We start from the raw sequence: 7,054 nt of genomic DNA, 5'->3' as shown, positions 1-7,054 counted from the left end.
CCAGGCTGGAATGTAGTGGCACGATCACAGCTCACTGCAGCCTCAGTCTCCTGGGCTCAAGCAATTCTCCCCCCTCAGCTACTTGAGTAGGTGGGACTACAGGTGCCTGCCACCACTCTTAGCTAATTTTTAAAAAGATTTTTTCAGTAGAGATGATGTCTCGCTGTATTGCTCAGGCTGATTTCCTGAGCTCAAGTGATCTTCCTGCCTTGGCTTCCTGAGGTGCTGGGATTATAGGCATGAGCCACAGTGCCTCATCTGTGGTGAATTTAAATTTTTTTTTTTTTTTTTTGCAGAGACTGGGTCTCATGTGTTGCCCAGGCTGAAAATAAAATAATTATTTAAAAATTTTTGTCTCTCCTCCCGCCACCCAAGATGCCGAAAGGAAAGAAGGCCAAGGGGAAGAAGGTGGCTCCAGCCCTTGCTGTCGTAAAGAAGCAGGAGGCCAAGAAAGTGGTGAATCCCCTGTTTGAGAAAAGGCCTAAGAATTTTGGCATTGAACAGGACATCCAGCCCAAAAGAGACCTCACCTGCTTTGTGAAATGGTCCCGCTGTATCAGGTTGCAGCGACAGAGAGCCATCCTCTATAAGCGGCTGAAAGTGCCTCCTGCAATTAACCAGTTCACCCAGGCCCTGGATTGCCAAACAGCTACTCAGCTACTTAAGCTGGTATAGCTTGAGCTCAGGAGTTTGAAATCAGCCCACAAGTATAGACCAGAGACAAAGCAGGAGAAGAAGCAGAGGCTGTTGGCCCAGGGCCAAGAAGAAAGCTGCTGGCAAAGAGGATGTCCCCACTGAGAGACCTCCTGTCCTTCCAGCAAGAGTTAACACCATCTCCACCTTGGTGGAGAAGAAGAAAGCTCAGCTGGTGGTGATTGCACACGACGTGGATCCCATTGAGCTGGTTATCTTCTTGCCTGTCCTGTGTCATAAAATGGGAGTCCCTTACTGCATTATCAAGGGGAAGGCAAGACTGGGATGTCTAGTCCACAGGAAGACCTGCGCCACTGTCGCCTTCACACAGGTTAACTCAAAAGACAAAGGCACTTTGGCTAAGTTGATGGAAGCTATGAGGATCAATTACAATGACAGATATGATGAGATCCGCAGTCACTGGGGAGGCAATGTCCTGGGTCCCAAGTCTGTGGCTCACATTGCCAAGCTTGAAAAGGCAAAGGCTAAAGAACTTGCCACTAAACTGGGTTAAATGTACACCGTTGAGTTTTCTGTACTAAAAATAATGAAAACAATACAAATTTTCCTTCAAAAAAAATTTTTACAAGACAATTGGGGAACAGACACTTACTGGATATTTGTTAAATTTTTTAAGTGTGATAATGGTTTTATAGTTATGCCTAAAAAAAAGACTTTACCTTTTAGAAACACACACTAAAATACTTAAGCAGGGAGATGTCTGGAATTTGTTTTATATTCCTTTTGAGGAAGGAAGGGAAACTGGGTGGGATATAGATGTAATGGGATTGGCCATGAATGGATGATTGTTGAGGCTGGGTGATAGGTACATGTGGGTACAAGATAATTTTCTCTCGAACTAAGAATTAAAATTTTCAATAATTAAAAGTTTTTTTCTGCCGGGCGCGGTGGCTCAAGCCTGTAATCCCAGCACTTTGGGAGGCCAAGGCGTGTGGATCACGAGGTGAAGAGATCGAGACCATCCTGGTCAACATGGTGAAACCCCGTCTCTATTAATACAAAAAATTAGCTGAGCATGGTGGCGCGTGCCTGTAATCTCAGCTACTCAGGAGGCTGAGGCAGGAGAATTGCCTGAACCCAGGAGGCGGAGGTTGCGGTGAGCCGAGATAGCGCCATTGCACTCCAGCCTGGGTAACGAGTGAAACTCCGTCTCAAAAAAAAAAAAAAAAAAAAAGTTTTTTTCAAAAGGTATTTGCATGATGCTTTTCCCATGTATTACATCATTTAATCATCACCACTGTCTTGTGAGGTAACTAGAATGACTGTATGCAGACTAATCTAAGGCTTACAGAGATTAAGTTACATGACTAAGATCACACAGCTAGTTAGAGGCTGGATTCAAATCCAGGCTCTCCACCACAAAATCGAATTCTCCTATCAACTCGTACTTTGTGGGATGAACAGTAAAGTCGTTACGGATTGCTTCATAGAGAATAAGGTGAGAAGAATCAGAGGAATGGATAAAACACCTTGCTCTCATGCAGAATAAGAATTTGTGGCATGTGCTTCTCTAATCAGGAAGAGATTAATACCAACCCCTAGCTGCTATGAGTTATCATTAAGCATGGAGAAAGTATGCTACTAACCAGGATTGATTTATAAGTTCCAGATGTGAAAAGAGAGGATCTATTAACTTTTTCCATATACCATCAAAGATGATAGTAAAAATAATTTACACTATTAAATTCATTGACTGAAATTGCTCTTTGCAGGACTAAAAGCTTTTATTATACTCCTTTTCCTTCAAAATAAAGTCAATATGTGCTGAGAAATTTTTTTTACCAGGATAACATCTGAAACAGGGATGAATAATTAACTCATGCTTGAATCTTGTTAATACATCTATTGTAAAATTAAATGACTTTTGGCCAGATGCAGTGGCTCACACCTGGCATCCCAACACTTTGAAAGGCCAAGGCAGGAGAATTGCTTGAGCCCAGGAGTTTGAGACTAGCCTAGGCAACATAGTGAGACCTCATATCTTCAATTTTTTTTTTAATTAGCCAGGTATGGTGGTGTGTGCCTGTAGTCCTAGTTACTTAGGACAGTGAGGTTGGGGGATTGCTTGAACCTAGGAGGTCAAGGCTGCAGTGAGCTATGATTGTACCACTACACTCCAGTCTGGAGTGTAGAGCAAAGCAGTACCCCATCTCTAAATAAACAAACAAACAAGTAAATAAACAAATTATTTTTGTTCTTGATCACTTATGACTTCCTAAAAGGCCTATGCCTATTGGGATCTGATGTATGTTTACATTTCATACGTAAAAGAATTTACAGAATATAACTTTGCCAATGCTTTTAGCAAATATTTTCACTCCTTGACAATTATAATACAATGAATTATTTTTCTTAAGCTAATAAATACATTCCTTGACAATTATAATACAATGAAGTATTTTTCTTAAGCTAATAAATTAACCACTTAATATCTTGTAGGACATACAAACAAGATATATTAATATACTAATTATTACTCTTTGTGTCTAGCGCTTAAGTCTTAGGCCTCACTACTTATAGGTGATATTCTATTATAATAGTCAAACTCAGCAATTGAATGAAAAATTTCATGTAGCTTCATATCCTCTGAAAAGATTTGCAAAGCTTTGACTAGTTCTGTCAGTATATAATAAAAGAGACAAAAAACAATGGACCATTAATGTTGAGATTTAAATAATCAGAAAGAAGACTTGTGAAGTCAATCCTGAAACAAACTAAGTGTTCTGTAGAATGTTATTTCTAGGCTGAGAATAGTAACGGCCTTGAAGAACCTTAACCTTCTTGTCTAGCACAAATGCTTGCTTCCCAAGCAGCCACTTTAAATCTAACATCTCCATCATCAAAAGCAGTAGTCATTTCCCACTTCACATCTGAGTTTATCCATTTCACCTGAGAGCTGAAGTCACGGGAAGGCAGAAATCAGGGATCAGGGAGTCAGGTAGAGGCTAAATGGCACACACCTACTTCAGGAACAGCGAGTGCCAATAATTAAAGAATCAAAAGGTAATACACAAATGAGAGATGTTGCAGCACAAGTTGTAACCAAGAGTGCCTTGGAGTTTCCTAGGAAAGAATAGGATGTGAATACTTTATCCTAAGGGTATGAGAAGGCTTCATTAACTAGGGATGTCTCTCCATGTGTCTTGAGTGAAGACTTACTTGTTTTCTTTAAATGCTTCTTATTTAAAAACCCAGGTGTAAGGCCAGGTGGGGTGGCTCACACCTGTAATCCCAGCACTTTGGGAGGCCGCAGCGGGTGGATCATTTGAGGTAAGGAATTTGAGACCAGTCTGACCAACATAGTGAAACCCCATCTCTACTAAAATACAAAAATTAGCCAGGCGTGGTGGCGGGTGCCTGTAATCCCAGCTACTTGGGAGGCAGAGGCAGGAGAATCCCTTGAACCCAGAAGGCCAAGGTTGCATTGAGCCGAGATCGCGCCACTGCACTCCAGCCTTGGTGACAGAGTGAGACTCTGTTTCAGAAAAACAATCTTTAAACTTTTTCTGGCCCAAAAAGTTTAAAGATTGTCCTATCTTCTAAAAATTGTGAAAACTGAAAAACTAAATGACTATCCCTATGAAGGACTTAATCCAAAAAAAAAAGAAAAGAAAATTCACACATAAATTGGAGGAATAATCATCTCAAGGTAAAAATTCTTCATTTAGGTACATATACATAATGAAGTAAATTGATCCTTACCCTCACAGTCGGGAATAGTATGGAAAACTATTGTTAGTTCTTATACTTTACAAAATATCTCTTATAAAAAGGGTTGAATGTGTAAGATAAAACATCTCTTTGTTTCAAAAGTAAGCACATCATCAGTTTATGCCAAGAAGCCATTCCTGATTTACCACACCTGCTACATTCCTTCCTCACTCTGTAATTTATTGTTTTTTTTAAATACAGGACAGCTCCAAAGACATCACATCTGGGTATCCTAGAGGTTGGAGTTTTAGTTTGTTTTAGCTGGATGGAATGACAGAGTTTAATGCCTTCGACAAGCTTACACTGCAAACATTTTTAGCCTGAACTATGTTACATCTAAGATTTTCCCAAGACTTTAAGGCTGAGCTGATAAGGAAGAAAAAGTCAACATTATTTCAAAAGGAGGAGGAGGAAGATGGGGGAAAGAAACAACAGTTTGGGACCTACTAGATTAACTGTGTACCCTGGACCTGATACAATAATTAATGCTGCATTAGATAACCCAGTTCTGTACAATGAGCAAAAACTCTCAATGAAATATGTCTGCCTATTACATACAGTATTTAGCGCAGTTTCCCAAACATGGTTTTCTGAATTTAACTTTTGGCCTCTCTTAATACTTGGCAGGCAAAGTATTGTACAATATAAATAAAATCCTGTTGCAGGATTACTAGATTTCTGGGCTATTTGCAATATTCTCTTTTAATTTCATCATTGTGAAACAAACTGTACTTGCGACTTAAACTGGAATAGCCAATTACTACCAAAACTAAACAAGACAAAAATAATCTCTAAACATGACCACCCACACACATACTCCACAACACATACAGGCTAGGAGTCATAAAGCAAAGTTTGACAAATTACACTACTATCAAAAACATACAACCTCAAAACAAAATACCAGAGGCAGAAAGGATGTGAGTAAATAGTAATCTTCATTCACTGCTGACTGAGTAGGAATTATACAAGCTGGTATGATCTTGGCTCACTGCAACCTTTGCCTCCTGTGTTCAAGCAACTCTCATACCTCAACCACCTGAGTAAATGGGATTACAAGCTATGTAATCACCACCCAGATCAAAATGTAGAACATTTCTAGCACCCTTTTAAGATGACTGTCTTATCACTCTTTATTTCCTGTTGCTACCTACTAGAAAGCTGACTGCCTACATTTTTGAACACGTGTCTAATACTGGGCCGAATGATGTTGGTTTCTGGGCATTTGGATGCCACCACATGGTGAGTCTGCTGTACTGCAATAGATTTCCAAAGTGAAAAGTGATAATATGGATTCTGATGTGGTTAACAATGAAAACAGAGAACCTAACATTTCTACTAAAAAAGAAAACATCTTCTCTTCCAAAAGGATAATTTAAGATCATGTACATAATGACATCACATGTTTACAATTAAATTGATTATATAACTTTCTACTTGTATATTTAGCATATGAAGAAAAAAATGATTTCAGCCTGGAATTGACATGAGAATACTGATAGAGGCAGGAGGCAGAGAACTCTCCTAGGCATATAGGGAAGGGTCCCTGGAGAACCCTCAACTCCCCAAGGTCATCTTGCACAGGTGGGTTGCCTAAACATGCCTGCAGTGAAAAATTCCATCCCTTAACACATGCACAGTAAGGAAATATACCAAGTGGAGTGGATCAGACTAAGGACCCGCATGTGCATTGGAAGGATGGGGTAGAGCCGCCAGGAATTGGTGCCCTATGCAAATAGGGAGCCCAGCTCCATCAGAGGACCTAGAAGCCCTTGTACTCAACTGTGAAGGAAGACAACCAGCAACCCTGCTTTCAGGACCCCTCTTTTTGCTGAGAGCTTTCCTTTTCACTTAATAAATTCTATTCCACTCACTCTTTGATGTTCCTGTGCCTAATTTTTCCTGGTTACGAGACAATAACTCAGATCTAGCTGAGCTGAGGAGTAAAAAATCCTGCATCAATATGAATTTTATTTAAACATTGGATTTTTGTAAAAGTCATGGTGTTCAAGTCCAGAAGGCCAACTTGAATCTCTGAAATACAGTACAATCTAATGGCAATAAAGACACAACATATTTCGTAAACACAGGAAAGGTCAATGTTAATTCTTTGTAAGACTTTCCCCAAAAAATATTATTTGGATTTAGTCTTAAAAAAAGAATAAGTGTGTGTAAGGCAACAAGGGTAAGGAATGACTCTTCAAGTAGAAGGAAGATAATGAAAAAGGTATGGGGAATGGAAACTTGACCTGTCCATTAGCAGAGAGAAGGAAGTTCAATGTGGTTAAAACATGTCCAGCAGGAGAGTGCCTACTAGGAAATAAAGCTTAAGAGGAAGATGGAGTCCAGATTACTACTGGCTTTCCATGAGCTGGAATTTGGGTATCACCCTGAAGGGCAGACAAGGGAGGGGGGGCTTTGACTTGAGAAGTAGTTGGTCAAAAGCAATGGAGAAAACTGTTTTTGGTGTCTTTTTTAAAATGTGAAATCGCTACATTTTATCTGTTTAGAATAGACAGTATTGTTGTCTTTTGTAGCACTGGCTACCTTCTGTCAGTGTTATTTTCCTTTTCGCTTTGTGAAGAGAATGGAGGTAGTTAAATAGCTTCAGAAATCCAGGAGTATCTTA

General features: G+C 39.7%; 1 pseudogene; it reads left to right on the top strand.

The window, feature by feature from the left end:
- Positions 1-375: 375 nt before the first annotated feature.
- Positions 376-1,207, top strand: LOC105716455 (large ribosomal subunit protein eL8-like; annotated as a pseudogene).
- The last annotated feature ends 5,847 nt before the right edge of the window (positions 1,208-7,054 follow it).

This window comes from Aotus nancymaae, unplaced genomic scaffold, assembly GCF_030222135.1.
Source record: "Aotus nancymaae isolate 86718 unplaced genomic scaffold, 86718_ANA_hifiasm-v0.15.2.pri h1tg000062l, whole genome shotgun sequence".
In the NCBI taxonomy this organism is placed as follows: Eukaryota; Metazoa; Chordata; class Mammalia; order Primates; family Aotidae; genus Aotus; species Aotus nancymaae.
Note: the sequence above shows the minus strand (reverse complement) of the source record. Positions and strands in the feature narration are given on the sequence as shown.